Genomic DNA, 12,221 nt, shown 5'->3' on the forward strand with positions numbered 1-12,221 from the left:
AGACTGAAGCGCCTAGAACCGCTCGGCCACAGCGGCCGGCTACTGAATCGGCTAATGGTGTTTGTTCCAGGGCTCGACTTGAGCAAGAGTACCTATAGTCGTGAAGGTTAAACATTAATGTTAAATTGCTTTTCCTGGAGACAGAACACCTGCTTTCTAGGAATCACCACGGCGCTGTGAATATCGACCTTGTGGAGCTCAGGCTGATGCCGTATTTCTCAACTTACGCAATGCCTTCGATACAGTTCCAGACATGCGTATTCAAATACAGCGATATGTAAACAGGCAGAATACGGCGGTGCGGTCGGCAACGCCTGTATAAAACAACAAGCGTCTGGCGTAGTTGCTAGATCCGTTACTGCTGCTAGAATGGCAGGTTACCAAGATTTAAGAGTGTTGAACGTGGTGTTTTAGTCGGCGCACGAGATATAAGACGCAGCATCTCCCAGGCAACAATGAAGTGGGCATTTTACCGTATGACCATTTCACGAGTATACCGTGAATGTCAGGAATCCGGTAAAACATCATATCTCCGACATCTCTGCAGCCGGAAAAAGATTCTGCAAGAAAGGGGCCAATGACGATTGAAGAGAATCGTTCAACGTGACAGAAGTGCAACCCTTCCGCAAACTGCTGTAGATTTCAGTACTGGGGCATCAACAAGTGTCCGCGTGCGAACCATTCAACTAAACATCATTGCTAAGCGCTTTCGGAGGCGTAGGTCCACTTATGTACCCTTGATGACTGCACGACACAAAAGCTTTACGTCTCGCCTGGACCCGTGAACACCGACATTGGACTGTTGATGACTGGAAGCATGTTGCCTGCTCCGACGTGCGGATGGACGTGTACGGGTATGGAGACGACCTCATTAATCCGTGGACCCTGCATGTCAGCAGGGTACTGTTCAAGCTCGTAGAGGCTCTGTAATGGTATGGGGCGTGTGGAGTGAAATCGCACCCCCGATACCTCTAAATACGACTATTTACATGTGAAACATACTCACTGTGTGATCACCTGCTTCGATTCATGTCCATTGTGCATTCTGACGGACTTGGGCAATTCCAGCAGGACAATGCGACACCCCCCCCCCCCCCCCCCCCCCACGACGGAATTGCTACAACGTGGCTCCAGGAACACTCTTCTACATCTACATCTACAAGATTACTCTGCAATTCACATTTTAGTGCTTGGCAGAGGGTTCATCGAACCGCAATCGTACTATCTCTCTACCATTCCACCCGCGAACAGCGCGCGGGAAAAACGAACATCTAAACCTTTCTGTTCGAGCTCTGATTTATCTTATTTTATTTTGATGATCATTCCTACCTATGTAGGCTGAGCTCAACAAAATATTTTCGCATTCGGAAGAGAAAGTTGGTGACTGAAATTTCGTAAATAGGTCTCGCCGCGACGAAAAACGCTTTAATGACTTCCATCCCAACTCGCGTATCATATCTGCCACACTCTCTCCCTTATTACGTGATAATACAAAACGAGCTGCCCTTTCTTGCGCCCATTCGATGTCCTCCGTCAATCCCACCTGGTAAGGATCCCACACCGCGCAGCAATATTCTAACAGAGGACGAACGACTGTAGTGTAATCTGTCTCTTTTGTGGACTTGTTGCATCTTCTAAGTGTCGTGCCACTGAAACGCAACCTCTGGCTCGCCTTCCCCACAATATTATCTATGTGGTCTTTCCAACTGAAGTTGTTCGTAATTTTAACACCCAGGTACTTAATGAACTGACAGCCTTGAGAATTGTACTATTTATCGAGTAATCGAATTCCAACGGATTTCTTTTGAAACTCATGTGGATTACCTCACACTTTTCGTTATTTAGCGTCAACTGCCATCTGCCACACCATACAGCACTCTTTTCTAAATGGCTTTGCAACTGATACTGGTCTTCGGATGACCTTACTAGACGGTAAATTACAGCATCATCTGCGAACAACCTAAGAGAACTGCTCAGATTGTCACCCAGGTCATTTATATAGATCAGGAACAGCAGAGGTCCCAGGACGCTTCCCTGGGGAACACCAGATATCACTTCAGTGTTACTCGATGATTTTCCGTCTATTACTACGAACTGCGACCTTCCTGACAGGAAATCACGAATCCAGTCGCACAACTGAGACGATACCCCATAGGCCCGCAGCTTGATTAGAAGTCGCTTGTGAGGAACGATGTCAAAAGCTTTCCAGAAATCTAGAAATACGGAATCAACTTGAGATCCCCTGTCGATAGCGGCCATTACTTCGTGCGAATAAAGAGCTAGCTGCGTTGCACAATAACGATGTTTTGTGAAACCATGCTGATTAGGTATGAATAGATCGTTCCCTTCGAGGTTATTCATAATGTTTGAATACAGTATATGCTCCAAAACCCTACTGCAAACCGACTTCAAGGATATAGGTCTGTAGTTCGATGGATTACTCCTACTACTATTCTTAAACACTGGTGCGTTCTGCGTAATTTTCCAATCTGTAGGTGCAGATCTATCGGTGAGCGAGCGGTTGTGTATGAGTGCTAAGTAGGGAGCTATTGTATCAGCGTAATCTGAAAGGAACCTAATCGGTATACAATCTGGACCTGAAGACTTGCCCGTGTCGAGCGATTTGAGTTGCTTCGCAACCCCTAAGGTATCTACTTCTAAGAAACTCATGCTAGCAGCTGTTCGTGTTTCAAATTCTGGAATATTACATTCGTCTTCCCTGGTGAAGAAATTTCGGAAAACTGCGTTCAATAACTCCGCTTTTGCGGCACAGTCGTCGATAACAGTACCATCGGCACTGCGCAGCGAATGTATTGACTGCGTCTTGACGATTGTGTTCTTTACATACGTCCAGAATTTCTTCGGATTTTCTACCAAATTTACTTACTTACTTACTTCTGAGTTTAAACACTTCCACTAGCCACCAAATTCCCCAGATATGAACAATATTGAGCATATCTGGGATGCCTTGCTACGTGCTGTTGTGGAAAGATCTCCATCCTCTCTTACTCTTATGGATTCATGGACAGCTCTGCAGGATTCATGCTGTCAGTTCCCTCCAGGACTGCTTCAGACATTAGTCGACTATATGACACGTCGTGTTGCGGCACTTCTGCGTGCGGGGTCCTTTTTGGTATTAGGCAGGCGCGCCAGTTTCTTTGGCTCTTCTTTGTATAACAAACTATGTATCTCGTGTATATATATCGTAGACTCAACCAGTTACGCGTAATTTCCTTGTTTCATTAGCTCGCATGCATACATTGATGAGCCAAAACATTCCGACCACTGCTCAGCGCGACGTTGGATGCCGCCTGATGACGCTGCGGGGACGTGACACGCTTGAAAAGTATGTAGGCCGAGTAGGCACGGAGGGAGAATCACCCTAGAGAAGATTTGTACTGCAAATAGGTAAATCCATTGAGATGAGCGACTTTGACAAAAGGCAGATTATTGTTACCTAGAGCCTGTTCAGGTACTACTGAAGCCATGGAATAAAGTGGTATCGGGTTCCGCTAAAGAGGCCAGGAGTCCCTTGCCCATAAGAGGCGGCTACAGTGGTAGGAGGGGCTGTGTGACGTGGCTTGGTAGGTTTTTTAGTGTTAGAGGGTTTCGGTGAAACACAAGAAGGGCTTCAATCTTAAAGGGTCCAGGTCGAACACAGCGAAAATGTAGCTCTAGAAACCACCAGTGTAACCGTGGTAAATTGTCGTAGCTGTGTTGGGAAAGTACCCGAGCTCCAAGCGCTAACAGAAAGCACTGATACTGAAAACGTTATGGGCCCTCAATCCTGGTTAAAGACGGAAATAAGTTCAGCTGAAATTTTTGCGAAGGACCTGACGGTGTTTAGAAAGGATAGGCTAAACACATTTGATGGTGGCGTGTTTGTTGCGGTTACAAGTTGTTTATATTGTAGTGAAATTAAAGTACATAGTTCCTGTGACTTAGTGTGGGTACAGGTCATTCTTGGCAACCGGAATAAAATAATAATTGGATTTTTTATCGACCTCCCAACTTAGATGATACAGTTGCTGAAAGGTTAAAAAAAATTGAGTTTGATTTCACACGTACCCGACTCATAAGATTATAGATGGTGGTGACTTCAATTTACCCTCTACACGTTGGTGAAAATACATGTTTAAATCCGGAGGTACGCGTAAAATATCATCCGAAATTGTGCTTAACGCATTCTCTGAAAATTACTTGTAGCAGTTAGTTCATCAGCCCACTCGAATCCTTACTAATAACGAGCATCAAAAGGGATACAGGGATTAGTGAACACAGGGTTGTCGTAGCGACACTGCATACCATAACTCCCAAATCCTCTGAAAGTAAACAAAAAATATACCTATTCAAAAAAGCAGATAAAAATTCGCTCCACGCCTTCCTGAGAGACAATCTACACTCCTTCAAAATAAACAGTGTAAGTCTAGACCAGATGTGGCTTGAATTTAAAGAAACATTATTCACAACAAATGAGAGATTTATGCAAAATAAAGTTAGAAACTACGGAGCTGATCTTCCTTGGTACACAAACGGCTCAGAACACACTTGCAGGAACAACAAAAGAAGGGACGCCAAATTTAAACGAACGGAAAATCCCCAGGATTGGCGATATTTTACAGAAGCTCGAAATTTAGCGAGGGCTTAAATGCGAGATGCCTATGACAGTTTCCACAACGAAACCTTGTGTCGAATCCTGGCAGAACATCCAGAGATACAATCAATGCCTTCTCTGCGCGACAGCAATGGAAGTACTATCTATGACACTGCTGCTAAGGCAGAGTTACTAAATACAGACTCCCGAAATTCCTTCACCAAAGGAAACGAAGTAAATATTCAGAATTCGAATCAAGAACAGCGACCAACATGAGTAACTTAGAAGTAGATTTCCGCGGAGTATTGAAGCAACTGAAGTCACTTAAGAAAAGCAGTTCTTCCGGTGCAGACTGCATATACCATTATGTTCCTTCCAGAGTATGCTGATACAATAGCTCCATACATAACAATCACACATATCCGCTCGCTCGACGAAATATCCGTACCCAAAGACCGGTAAGGCAATAGGAGTAATCCACTTAATTACATTTCCATATTATTAACGTCGATATGCAGCAGAATTTTCAGACATATATTGTGTTCGCACATTATGAGTTACCTCAAAGAGAACGGTGTATTGAAACACAGTGATCCACGAATTTAGGAAACATCGTTCGTGTGAAACACAACTGTCTCTTTACTCACGCGAAGTGTTGAGTGCTATTGACAAGGGATTTGAAGTTATTCCCATATTTCTAGATTTTCAAAAGGCTTTTGACACTGTACCACGCAAGCGGCTTGTAATACAATTGCGTGGTTCGGGAATACAGTCTCAGTTACGTGACTGGGTTCGTGATTACCTGTCAGAGAGGTCACAATTCGTAGTGTATGACGGAAAGTCATCGACGAAGACAGAAGTGATTTCTGGCGTTCCCCAAGATAGTGTTACAGGCCCTCTGCTGTACCTTATCTATATAAACGAGACAATCTGAGCAACGGTTTTAAGTTGTTTGCAAATGACGCTGTCGTTTATCGATTAGTAAAGTGATCAGAAGATCAAAACGAATTGCAAAACGATTTTGAAAAGATATCTGTATGGTGCGAAAATTGACAATCGACCCTAAATAATGAAAAGTGTGAGGTCATCCACATGAGTGCTAAAAGGAATTCGTTAAACTTTGGTTACACGATAAATAAATCAAATTTAAAGGCAGTAAATTCAATCGAATAACTAGAAATTACAATTACGAACAACTTTAATGGAAAAGAACGCACAGAAAACATTGTGGCGAAGGCGAACCAAAGACTGCGGTTTATTGGCAGAAATCTTAGAACATGCAACAGATGTACTAAAGGGACGCTTGTCCATCCTCTTTTGGAATACCGCTGCGCGGTGTAGGATCCTTACCAAATATGATTAATGGAGTACATCCACAAAGTTCAAAGAAGGGCAGCACTTTTTGTATTAGCAAGATATAGGGAGGATAGTATCACGGATATGTTACAGGATTTGGGGTGGACGTCATTAAAGCAAAGTGTTTCTCGTTATGGCGGCATCTTCTCACCAAATTTCAACTTTCTCCACCGAATGCGAAAGGTAGAAGCGATCATCACAATAAAATAAAGGAATTCAGAGATCTCCCGGAAGGAAATAGGTTCAAAAATGGCTCTGAGCACTATGGGACTTAACTTCTATGGTCATCAGCCCCTAGAACTTAGAACTATTTAAACCTAACTAACCTAAGTACAGCACACAACACCCAGTCATCACGAGGCAGAGAAAATCCCTGACCCCGCCGGGAATCGAACCCGGGAACCCGGGGAACGAAATAGGTGTTCGTTTCTTCCGCGCGCGTTCGAGAGTGGAGTAATAGAGAATTATTATGAAGGTGGTTCGATGAACCCTTTGCCAGGTACTTGAGTGCGATTTGCAGAATATACATGCAGATGTAAATGTACTGTCGTGAGCTCCTACGGAAAGAGGCACGAGGACAGTGAAACTACCACTAGCCGCTAAGTGGTTGGACGTCCACCGTTCTTCACAGAACGAGGGGTTCGGAGGTTGCCTGCTGTGTCAAATTGGATAGATGGTGATCTATGGCGTGTTCACTTGTTGGCCTGACGACATTGTCAGTTACGACTGCAGTGGGCACGCGACGATTGCGATACGACGTCGGTCAATGGGAACGTGTTGGCTGTTCGGGTAAATCACGTTTTTGCTACACCAGGTCGGTGGTCGTCACCACATATGCCGTCATCGAGGTGAACGGTGGCTCGAAACGTGAAGCGCGCCACAGACGCAGGGTGGTGGGAGCAGTGTCACGCTATGGGAGACGTTCTCCTGCGCTTGCTTGGGACCTGTGGTAGTAACCGAGACTCGCTGAAAGCTGCGAACCACCTGCATCCCTTTACGCTTGACATCTTTATGTCATTTTTCAGCAATATAATTGTCCGTGTCTCGGAGCCAGAACCGTGCTACAATGGATTGAGGAACATTACAGTCAACTCACGTTGATGCCTCGACTACGAAATTTTCGGTTATGTAGCTCCTGTGGAACCGACGTGGCTCGCTATCGGGCGCCATCAGCGCGTAAGCCAGTCAGCAGCCCGTTATTTACGCGACTTACTTGACTTGTACGTAGATATCTAATGCCACATACCTCCACAAAGCTTGTGACAATGTTGTTGTTGTTGTTGTCTTCAGTCCTGAGACTGGTTTGATGCAGCTCTCCATGCTACTCTATCCTGTGCAAGCTTCTTCATCTCCCAGTACCTACTGCAACCTACATCCTTCTGAATCTGCTTAGTATATTCATCTCTTGGTCTCCCTCTACGATTTTTACCCTCCACACTTCCCTCCAATGCTAAATTTGTGATCCCTTGATGCCTCAAAACATGTCCTACCAACCGATCCCTTCTTCTAGTCAAGTTGTGCCACAAACTTCTCTTCTCCCCAATCCTATTCAATACCTCCTCATTAGTTACGTGATCTACCCATCTAATCTTCAGCATTCTTCTGTAGCACCACATTTCGAAAGCTTCTATTCTCTTCTTGTCCAAACTAGTTATCGTCCATGTTTCACTTCCATACATGGCTACTCTCCAAACAAATACTTTCAGAAACGACTTCCTGATACATAAATCTATATTCGATGTTAACAAATTTCTCTTGTTCCTTGCCATTGCCAGTCTACATTTTATATCCTCTCTACTTCGACCATCATCAGTTATTTTACTTCCTAAATAGCAAAACTCCTTTACTACTTTAAGTGTCTCATTTCCTAATCTAATTCCCTCAGCATCACCCGATTTAATTTGACTACATTCCATTATCCTCGTTTTGCTTTTGTTGATGTTCATCTTATATCCTCTTTTCAAGACACTTTCCATTCCGTTCAACTGCTCTTCCAAGTCCTTTGCTGTCTCTGACAGAATTACAATGTCATCAGCGAACCTCAAAGCTTTTACTTCTTCTCCATGAATTTTAATACCTACTCCAAATTTTTCTTTTGTTTCCTTTACTACTTGCTCAATATACAGATTGAATAACATCGGGGAGAGGCTACAACCCTGTCTCACTCCTTTCCCAACCACTGCTTCTCTTTCATGCCCCTCGACTCTAATAATTGCCATCTGGTTTCTGTACAAATTGTAAATAGCCTTTCGCTCCCTGTATTTTACCCCTGCCAACTTTAGAATTTGAAAGAGAGTATTCCAGTCAACATTGTCAAAAGCTTTCTCTAAGTCTACAAATGCTAGAAATGTAGGTTTGCTTTTTCTTAATCTTTCTTCTAAGATAAGTCGTAAGGTCAGTATTGCCTCACGTGTTCCAACATTTCTACGGAATCCAAACTGATCCTCCCCGAGGTCCGCATCTACCAGTTTTTCCATTCGTCCTTGCGAGAATATTGTTCATATTTTTAAAATAATTTTGTAAATATTTTATTGAAACTGTTAAAGTAGAAGTAGAGACATCTTGTTTGAAGCGAAATCGATACTGAAACTCTTTGATAAGATTAAAATAAATGTACCTATTAAGAAAAAAGGTGTAATATTTACTTTTAAATATTGTACAGATAGCTTTTTGTTACAATTACTAAATGTAAAAAGGTGCTATAATGTAATTATGTATGTAATAGTTACTGGCACTCACTTAGGGCTGTATGAGATATGTGTAGTATAAAAGATGGAGTAGTTCCGCCAGGAACGGAAAGGTGTGTCAGTGTAGGAAAAGGTGGGAGCGAAAACGTTTGGCGCGCTGTGGCGGGCGCGAACAGTCAGTCGGTGGCCAGTGATCTCAGAGGCAGCACGTACAGCGCCAGCGTAGTGTGGAGTGGGCCGTATTGTTGCATCTTGCCTCTCTTGGTAACTGCAGTCTATCACGGCCTGGTATGGGGAGAAAAACGGGCTGTTGATTATAATATGGATCATAGCTATGAAGAGGAAATAAGTCCGATATGGATAACTGCTTTTGGCCGTTCTGATATTAATGCAGTTGTTGCCACCAACGCCACCGCCGCTGATCGCAGCTTACAGGGTACGACATTTTAGCTATGTATTATAGTGTGCGCCAGGAAGTTGAAATGTGCTTTAAGAATAATAACCATCATCCAGATTAACAATTGTGTCCACCTGGTAATTTATCCCGCTCATAAACCAAGCAGGATCCTAACCTGGTACATGAAAATTCCGAGTGACCTGTATCCAGACAAGACTGTGAAATCTTTAATATATTGTCGGCAAATCAGTGATTAATCACTGAAATAATTGATGGAAAGAATAACTGAGAACTTCATAATTAACATTGCTATTATTTCCTGTGTTAAAATGATTACGTAAGGATATGCCGGATGCGGAGACCACATTAGACAAATTGTTTTGTGTTTTCATATTACGTATTAATGAAAGGAAATACTAAGTTGATGATTAATGGTGATAAATAGTAACGTTGAACAGTTTTTAGTGAGTCAATGAAATGTTGAATATCAAATATGTTGGTGTAGAAACCCCTCTGTCCAAATTTACTTTTGCTTTCATGAAATCAGTTTGTTTGCTTAAGCAATTGGGTACTGCAGTTTTGTTTCGAGCGGCCAAACTTTTCTTGTATTGCTGAACCACCTTTTATCTAAACCTAAAGTGAAGTCTGTTAGGTAAGTAGGGAGTTTCAATCTTTCCTGCTGTCCTACTCAGCTTCATTACATGTGCCCAATTAGACTGGCGAATAACAGTGTATCACTAACCACATATATTGTTATCGTTGCAGAATGGTAGTCGAACTACTATTATTTGCCATACCTCTGAAGTAATGACTCGTTTGAAGAAACGAGTTAATGTCTGATGCTTATTCCTTAGGTGAAAACACACGGTTATTACACTTGTTTTTGTGCTTTTCCTGTCCAGATAGGTAACTGTATTTCTGTTTGTTACATTGCTTATTATTAACAGTATAGTATAAGAATATTAGAGTTGGCTTTGCATGACAGTATGTTTTGTAAACCAATTTAGAGAATACAAAATACACGCAAGTATTACACCTGGTTTTACATATCAGGATAGTAAATAACACATACTAGTCAAAAGGAGGAATATTACAAGCTACCAACAAACTGGCTAATCCGTGAGTCATTGTCACTGAAGAGGGATGTGACGAAAAATAAGTGGACGACATCTACAAAAGTCACTGCAGAACTGAATGGCGCACTCGCGAACCTTGTCAACACTAAAAGAACACGAAACTAGTTCCATAAGCAGCAAACTGCAGGGGGAGCTGGAATCCCAAAACCACTCACCCTTGATTCAAACGTCCGCAGCAGGAAAACGTGGTGCCGAGGCCATGAAACTTGGACTATGGAACAATGAAACAAAGTAATTTGGTCGGGTGAGTCTCGGTTTACAGTTTGCCAAATTCTGGCAGAATTTACGTCCCAAAAGTGAAACATGGAGGGTGCTTGGTGACGTTTTGGGCAGCCACATAGTGGTGTTCCGTGGGCCCAAAGTTCACTCTGCAAGGTCACATTATTGCCTAGGATTATTTGACAATTTTTGCTGATGGTTCATTCCCATGGTGGCACTTTCTCATCATACTTCTATGACATAGTGGGTAGTATGGAAATAAAGCAGAAGTAACGGCGGCATGCAGTGTTGCCAAATTTATTCAAGATGGCGGCTCTTCCTGAGTGGTCGCACCACCTTCCCTCTATGGAGAGTGGATATGGCAATGTCACATTGTTAACATCACCACCACCACTCCTCCCTCTCCCCCACTTCCCCTCCTTTCTCCCAACGCGGAAAGACTTAATCTATGCTGAACTGCTGGAGGAGAAGGACGTAAGGCACTGTCTTGGGAATCATGTTCATTTATTTATATGTGTATTATCCTGCTGGAAGAATTCTCTAAATTTTTGAGGGGAAAACAAACTGACAATCACTCTAGAGCCCTGCTGCTTAAATTCAAATAAACACAACTGTTTAAAACTGATTGGAAAAAGATTCAGTCTGTGTTGAGCTGCTGGAGAGGGAGGATATAAGGTATTTATTTATTAATTTGTTTTTGGTGGAAACTGTGTTCAACTGATGAGATGTTGATGTTCGACAGAGAGGAGCTTAATAAGTGTATTAACTATAAGCAAACTACTGATGTCTAAGTCCATAGCCTCCTATGTGAGGAATGCAAGGAGGTGATAGTGGATGAACATAGGCGGAATACGTTTCAGCAAATGATGGTGATGCAGCAGATTGGACTGAGAATGCATTTTGCAACTCATACAGACTACTGCCTGTGTTGGAGCTGTTTGTGTGTTATGAAATGGCCAGTCAATCGACAGTGAAAGAAACAACTTCGTCCTATTCCACTACCCCAGATTGAATGAACCAGAGGTTCTCACCTCGGTGTATGGGGCTCAACTGAAGATGAATGAAACAGGTTTCGTTCCCCTTTCCGATAGCGTGTGTGTATATGTTCACCGTGCTCTGTGCTCTAGTCCAAAATACCATTTGACATTGGAAGGGAACTGACCTACAGCTGCTGCCGGAAGAATTGTCTGCTATTGAGGTACAACTGCATAGCTCCTGATGAACTTCTTCAGCTATAGATGTTAAGGAGGGATAGGACATCAAAGCATCACTAAAGTTTAGGAAGGCCAATACACGCTACCAGAACTAATGGAAAATGCTCCATTGATTTAATTACACATCGAAGTTGTCATCAAAAAATTGCCACTGGTAAACAACCGATCATAATGCAACACACACCCTGGGAATTGAGAAGAATCATCGTAATAACGCAACTACTGCAAAACCCCCCAGAGATAGTGCAGCAGCTGCACGTTTTCACCTCGGTGTATTGGATACAGACCGAGGAGCTTAGTGGCAGTCTTACTTTCCTTCTTACCTCACCTCCTCGTTCCCTCTCACGCCCCCCCCCCCCCCCTCCTCCATTGGTAGTGATACTGGTTTTTCAGGCCTGTTCTGACCTGTCACTGATGGTAGTGATATACTGCTGGCAGTGATATACTGTTTCTGATTTGCAGAAATCAGTCACAGGTAGACAAAAGGCTCAAGAACAGGCGACTTTCTGCAAGCCATTAAACTTTTCTCGGAAAGACTGTCCCCTGGAACGAAATAGAAATATTAATTTTAAATTAACAACAGCCTCAGTTACAATGTTTACCTAGATTTACCTAGGT

The sequence above is a fragment of the Schistocerca gregaria genome, chromosome 3, assembly GCF_023897955.1.
Source record: "Schistocerca gregaria isolate iqSchGreg1 chromosome 3, iqSchGreg1.2, whole genome shotgun sequence".
Taxonomy (NCBI): Eukaryota; Metazoa; Arthropoda; class Insecta; order Orthoptera; family Acrididae; genus Schistocerca; species Schistocerca gregaria.